This window comes from Rhinolophus ferrumequinum, chromosome 22, assembly GCF_004115265.2.
Source record: "Rhinolophus ferrumequinum isolate MPI-CBG mRhiFer1 chromosome 22, mRhiFer1_v1.p, whole genome shotgun sequence".
NCBI lineage: Eukaryota > Metazoa > Chordata > Mammalia > Chiroptera > Rhinolophidae > Rhinolophus > Rhinolophus ferrumequinum.
In genome coordinates, this window is record NC_046305.1 from 25,243,323 (window position 1) to 25,251,147 (window position 7,825).

Below are 7,825 nucleotides of genomic sequence, written 5' to 3' on the forward strand. Positions count from 1 at the left end.
TGATAAACAACCAATGGTAGTCACACACACTTTTATTTTCTAAATGAAAGTTAGAAAGTCACCCTTCGACTGAGTTCCTCTCAGTGTTTTCAGACCCTCAGTGTAGCATCAGCTCACTGTGGAAGTATGTCTGTAGAGACAGTTTTCCTTCCTTTGCATAGCTTATGTTAAGAACATGAAGCCCCATTATCACTCAGGATTTACGAGGGCATGCTCTATTTTGGGAAGCTGTACAGAGTGACTTCCCAATTGGGCTCTCCTCACCCTCCAGGTATGCCTTGCCAGTATCAATATACATTTCTCTCTGCTCCTCACTCTGCCATGGCCTCAACATAATTAACTCCAGCTACAGTTAATCTGTGGGAATCAAGACAAGATTCTTGACTCACTACTTCAGCTACCCTTTTACACAAGCCCAGTGTAAATGTGGCAACAGCTAGAGTCGTGTAACATTCACACATTCTTCTTTTCTGTGTGGACCACTCTTGGACCAGAACCTTCCACAATACCACTGCAACGCTCACAATATCATGTAGTTGTTAAGTATCTTTGAACAGGACGTATTTTGGGTCCTACATGTGTACTCTCATTAAGACAGTGTTGGAACAATAGAAAGTCAACCTGATTTGGACCTGAGTGACCTCTCTGGACTCCATTTTCATCATATGGAATTGTAAGGAGTTGTTGATTAGATCACCCATGACTCTGCTCTAAATAGCAAAGTAAGTTATCCAGGGTCTGTGTCTTCTTTTCTGTATCCCCAGGTGCCAGAACTCTGCCTGTACCTAGAAGGTGCAAAACAAATGTTTGTGGCATGGACAAATCAGTGGATGAATTAAAGTGCTCTGTTATATATGTGTGGGGTATGCCTGCATCTCACACACTGCCTAACTACATGCATTTGCCGAAGATATGATGATATGCTCACAAAGGCACTTAGCCTGCTCCTGTCACGGGCTTCCAGGAATCGATTTACACTGGTGCTCCTCCAAGAGCTCCCCTTCCCAGGGCTCATCTGCCAAGGCCTGTGTGATGTAGCCCTCCTCTCTCTGCTTTGAACTGACAGACTCCAGCCCCAAAGACAAGATTCAAGAGGAGATCAAACAGTGATAAATGAAGTTATAATATCTGTAACATCAACAGGAAGTTATTTTTGATAGTTTATCATCTGGTGGAGGAGTGGCTGATGGAGGCGGATAACACACTTTCACATCCCACCCCCACACGTTTCTAAGACCACATCCCTTCCGAGCCCTTTTCCCCTTGCACGATGTCACCCAGAAAACACAGCTGCTCTCTTCAGGATAATCAATTCTCTCTCTCCATTTTTAAGGGATGAAAACAGCATGACGGCAAGATTCGGGAATTTCTGAAAAGGGGAAAAAACCCTACTCCCTATCCAATCATCCTAATACATTTTTGCATAATGCTTTCCCTGCATACTTAGCGTTATTTTTTTTTAATAGATTTCCAAATTATTTTCCACATTATAGTGAATGAGCTTTTAAAACCCACAATTCCAGTTATGTCACTCTGTGCTTAAAACTCTCCAGTGGCTTCCCATTGCACTTAGGATGAAATCCAAGATCCTGACCAAATCTACGAGGCTCCCACTATCTGGCAGCCGCCTACACTTTTAGCTGTATCTCAGACACTTTGTTAGCTTTTCTCTCTTTTTCCAGGATCCCTCCCACCTCAGGGCACATGTGGGTCACTCTGTGCCCAAATGGGTCTCATGGTACTTTAATTGCCTAATAACCACCTTGCTGACATAACCCTAAATTCCAAACCATCCCTGAATCATCATTCAGTTGTTTCCAGTGTTTTACTATTGGAGAGAGCAAAATAAATGATTTTGCACACACTGACTGTTTTCCCCCCCACTTATTTTAGACTATTTCCTTAGGATTAAATTCCAGGACTAGACATCAAAGTCAAAGGAAAGTGTTTTTATAGCTTTTGCATCATATTGACCTTCTGCCTTTAGAACATGTATTCCATTAGCAGTATTTGAGCTTGTCCATTTCATCACTATCTGGATAGCAATAAATTAGCATTTTTCAGTAATCATATACCATTATTTCCATGGGTGTTTTAATTTTTTCAAATCTGTTTACTATTAGTACTAAAATGTTTTACTATTTATTGAGTACCAACAACTGTACTAGTTGCTCCATATACACTAACTCATTTAATCCTCATAACAAACTTGCACAAAAAATACTGTGGCTACTGTTTTAAGAGGAAGAAACTAAAAACTGGGAAGATAAACTTGCCCAAATTCACAGTTATAGTAAGGAGCAGAATCAAGATTCAAATTCAGATCTTTTATTATTATTTCAAAAGTTATTTGCTTTATGCAATATTTTCTGTCTTGTATCCCCTAATTGACTTTCTATATTAATTATGAGTTTTGTAGACACTCATCATGCCACGACTTAAGATACAGTGTAACACCCTAAGTTCATTTGAGAACACATGTGACGCACTCAGCCACGTGCCTTTCTAGAGTCAGCATCTGTAGACAGGAGATTCTTGCCCCCGGCTACCACCCCCCCCTTCTTTTCAGATTAAACGTTTTATTGATTAAAGGTCTCACTCCATAAACTGAAGTTTACAGTCAGTGATAAGCGCATTAAAATGCTCCCCTCACAGAATTGTTCAAGAATCAATGAGCCCACAGGAAGTACTCTGTTAACTATAAAACGCTCTACAGGCTGCCCGGTGGCTCAGGTTGTTGGAGAACCGGGCTCCTAATGCCGAGGTCACCGATGGGATTCCCACATGGGCCAGTGAGCTGCACCCTTTACAGCTAAGATCGTGAACAACGGCTCTCCCTGGAGCTGGGCTGCAGTGAACTGCCGTGGGATGGCCGGTGGCCAGCGTGAGTGGCTGGCAGCCATCATGAGTGGCAGGCAGCCGGCGAGAGCTGCCGTGAATGGCCAACTGATGACTGGCGACCGACTGCCTCAGCCGGGGGAGCGCAAGGCTCATAACACCAGCATGGGCCAGGGAGCTGTGTCCTACACAGCTAGGCTGAGAAACAATGGCTTGAACTGGAGGGGGGGTGGGGGGAGGTGGAAGAAAGAGGGGAAAAAATAAAAATAAAAATAAAAAACGCTCTACAAATGTTAGGTTTGTTATCTTTAAAAAATAACAGAGGGGAAATGGAGAGTGACGGCCAATGGGCTCAGGGTTTCTTCTGCAGTGATGAAAATGTCTAAAATCGATTGTGGTGATGGTTGCACAATTTTGTGAATAAACTAAAAACCATTGGATTGTACACTTTGACTGAGTGACTTGTATGGTATGTGACTTCTATCTCAATAAAGCTGACATTTAAAAAGAATTATATAAAATATTGAGGGCTTTGCCACTATGGCCACTGTGTTATTCCCTCCAAATGGTTCTGCTATTCATTCAGTCATTTCACTGTTATTTCTTGGTAGTCTATGATGCACCTGGCTAAGTACTTGGGATATGGAGGTGAAGAGATAGACATGGTCCCTATCCTCATACAATTGGGATCATGGATTTCAGATAAATCACACAAAGGTATGATAAATGCTATATTAGAGAAAGTTAAAGGTAGACGGAAACATACAGCAGAGGGGCTCATCACAGCCTTTGGTCAGAGAAGTCCTCAGAAGGCTCAGTGTGGAAAGAGCCCGGTGCATCTGAACCACCGAGAGCCAGCCAAGATAAAAGGAGAGGAGAAGGGTGTGGTGGGGAGTGATGAGGCCGCACAGGTGGGCATGGGAGAGATCACAGAGGGCCTTGTTAAGAAGTTTGAATTTAGCCAGTGGACAAACAAGAGCCCATTGATGATGCATTGATGGTTCAAAGAGAGACCAGAACAGAGTTGGTTTTCTGAAGAACTCTCTGGCTCTAGTGTGGAGAGTAGATTGGAGAAGAAAAAGACAGAGGCAATTAAACAGATTTTTAAAATATGTAGGAGGTAGAAGTGGGGATTTGGTGATTGAACTACTTGGAGTGAAGGTGGAAGGAAGAGAATTCCAAGGTGACTAAATCATTTTTAGTTTGGGAAAGTGGGTGACCGGGGTGAGATGGGGAGCAATGGAGGAGCAGCAGGGTGCTGTTCCTGATGCATTGAGTGTGAGAACACGGGGGGCCAGTAGAGTGGTAGGACTCGGACCCTAAAGCTGGACTGGCTCTGCCATCTTGCTGTTACCTAACTTCTCTGTGATTCAGCTTCCTGGAGATGACAATAATACTCACTTTCTCAAGTGCTGTTGTGAAGATGATGTGAATTAATATATGTGAGGCGCTCACAGTATGTCTGTAGAGACTATATAAGGGTTTACACGTTATAAAGATGGTTCAGTATGTATCATTATCATCGGCATTATTGTTTCCTTGTGTAGTCAAGATTGCCCCAGCTGGATGCATCCAGGGGACCTCAGTTAATTTAGTAAATCAACTTTTTAACATCTATGTCCAGAAAAATATTTTCGGAGTATGTTAAGGGAGTAAACAATTTTTACAAAGCCTAAAATACATCTTCCTATGAAAACAAGAATCCTTTGGGAACAAGGACCATCCCTTTACACACATCACTTTTGTAAGTTTAGCCCTCTGCACACTGTGTGTGTCCTTTCCTCCATCTGGGCTAGCCTAGTTTGCACACACATTTTCTTCCACTGTTTTGTGTGTTTCAACTCCCCACCTGGATCATTGACTCCCAAGGAAGTGAAAAATTAGGGGCCAGAGATTGATATATTTGTTGAATTCCTGTTTCTGAGGCGCTATTGCCAAATGAAACAGGTTCTAAAAAAAAAATGTGTTAACTGATAATGGTCACTCCCTTCTAATGATGGCAGAATAGTCCTGCTGATCTAGTCCATTCAACTAATCAATGAGAAGTAACTCTTTATAACATAATCAACTGTAATATAATCAGTTGATGATTCTTTACATTTTCTATAGCATCTTATAATTTGCAGAATATTTTCATATAACATCATTAGCTAATACTTATCTGTGAGGTAGTTATTATTATTTTCATTTTACAGATGAGAAAACCCCAAGTTAGGGAAATTCGTTAATTTGACAAAGGATTTACGTGGTAAGTCAAGGGCCAAGACTGACAGCTGACAGGAGAGTGGTGAGCCAAGAAGGCGGGACAAGTGGCGGTGGAAGCTGTCCATCCTGGAAGCAGGCATGAAAGGGGTGCATTGTCTGTAAAGGATTTAAAATAATAATAATAATAATAATAATAATAATAATAATAATAAATTAAAGACAGCTTGCTTTTTATTATCACCATGAGCCAGTAATTCTAAATAATATCAGTAAGAAAATACTCCTTCCTGCTGGGCATTAAGAAGCTGGCTTTTTCTATCCTCCAAAAGAGACATTAAGAGAGCAAGTGAGCGTAATTTCCAGTCACACAGAGATTTCTCTCAGGACTTTGCAAAGTGTTTCATGTTCCAAATCCCTACTTTTGTTAAAACATACATTTTCTTTGGGGATATTTAGAGACTTGCAGAATTATGGTTTCCCTTGGAGAAGTACCAACTGCCAAGATGACCGAATATTGAGAAGCTCCTCAGCCCACTTAGCAGAATTTCCCAAGAATCTTCTAGAAGAGCACACCCATTCACTCCTTCAGCAAAATGCACTGAGCAGTTCCTCTGAGCGTGATGCAAGCAGGAACCGTGGGTGCAGTGGCTGGCAAGGAGAGGAAAACAGATAACCCCACCCGGCTGAGGGTATGGATAACTTCTTGTGAAGAAGACCTGGAGGAATTTTTCTTAGTGCTCAAGACCTGGGCCTCCTTGGAGCATACAACTCACCTCCCTCTGGGCTTTAGCTGAAAACTTCCAAAATTCTCCCATCCTAACTGAGAAGGGCAACTGCTTGCTCCAAAACCACAAAGGCTGATTCAGTACAGGAGAGTCCTAGAAGCTAATAGCCCAGACCAGAGGGCTTTCCTGGAACCTAGAACTCTTAAGGTTAAAACTGGGACAGTTGTGGGCAAATCAGGGTGGTTGGTCATCCATCCTTCTAGTGACCAAGATTTCCTAATTATTATTTAGTGCTCATTTTACTATTGTTGGAATCACCGTAGGTCCCAAGCGTGGGGCATAGGGAGCCTGGGCAACATCTTCTAGATAGCTCTAGGAGCCAGCACCAGGGGAGGCTCACGCCTGACCTCCAGGAAGACCCCAGAGCAGGGTTTCTCAACTGCAGCACTGTTGACATTTTATGCAGGGTAATTCTATTTTGTGGGGGGCTATCCGGTGCATTGTAGGATGTTTAACAGCTTCCCCGACCTCTACCCACTAGATGCCAGTAGAATACACACACGCCCCACCAATCAAAGGTGTCTCCAGATATTTTCAAATGGGAGGCATAGTAAAATTGCCCCCAGCTGAGAGCTGCTGCCCCACAGAGATGTCCCTTGCTGCCTCCCTCATAATTCTGGGCAGTTGGGCAAAAATCAAGGCTGGAAGAGGGGGTGTCCTGGCTTTAGGCTGGGCACGGCCTCCCCATTTGTCCACAAGAAAGTCTAATGGCTACTCTGCACCCTCCCTGGGAAGAAGCAAAGTTAGCCTGGTCATTGGGGTCCCCCTGTGACAGTGCCATTGGGGCAGGTGCCCCTTTAAACAAGCTCTTCCCATAGGGTGGTACCAGGAATACTTCCTTTCATGTGAGATGCTCCATGGGGAAACAAAAGGGAGTTTAAAGAATAATAAATACTCGTACGTGGCTATTCACGAAGTACATATTGAAGTCTCAGAGAAGTCTTGCAATAAAGAAACCTGTTTACATTTACAACCCAGATTTATGCTGAGGTCAACCTCTCCATTGAGATTTAAACACAGTTGGCTCAATCTCCCAATTGTAGGTTACTTGGAAACTCTGGTGCCCTTCCTGAAGTACCTGAGAATTTCCAGAAGGCTTTGTTCACTTTTCAATCACTTGCGCCTCTGAGTTCAGCCTCCCCCTGAATTGTCCAACTCATTCATATTGCACCTCTTACCACTTCCCCCTTATTTGTGCTGTATGCTGACCAAGACGTGGATTTCAGTCCTCTTTGCATGATTTCCCCTTCCCCAAAATACCCGCATCGGCATTGGTGTGTTCAGCAAACTTTACTGAGGTGTGTAGCATTGGATGTCTTTTATGTGATTTCAGCCCCCTTTCCCCTCAAAATGTTCTCTTTATCTCCCTAACTCACAATTTTTTCAGTCTCCTCCTCCCCTACCCCAACTGCATTCTCTTCACTTTAGTGTACAAAACAACTTTGCTTTCCCTTTCTTACTTGGTCTCTTGGACCTACTTTTGTACTTTCAAAGCCTTGTGAACAGGTAACCACATAATTTATCATCCAAACTATGACACTTGTGAGAGTGAAAGGGGACCTAATAATAATTTCGCTGGAACAACAGGCATTCACCAGGAAAGTCCCCAGCAAACCAGGGCACATGATCACCATACATCTCTGTTAAAACAAAGGGCCGTCGTCTCCAGGACTTGCCCTCTATCAGCACAGAAAAGGCGGCAGAGGCTTGGAAATTGTCGTTTCCTTCCTACCATTGCCTTCCCTCTTCTGTCCTTGTGAGTGGATGGAGTCCCAGGGTATGTGTCTTCTTATTGATGTAAACCAGGCACCATTCTTAGCAGATAAGAAGTGACTTCTGTCAGCTTTGTTTCTAAGTCAAAGTTTCTTTTTCTCCATTACTCTTTGCTTATTCATTATTTCCCAAACTTATGTGTCATAGATCTCATTTACGCTCTCCATCCTAAGACTTATTAACATCTCCCATAACTAGAAGAACACACTTTGGGGAACTTCGAG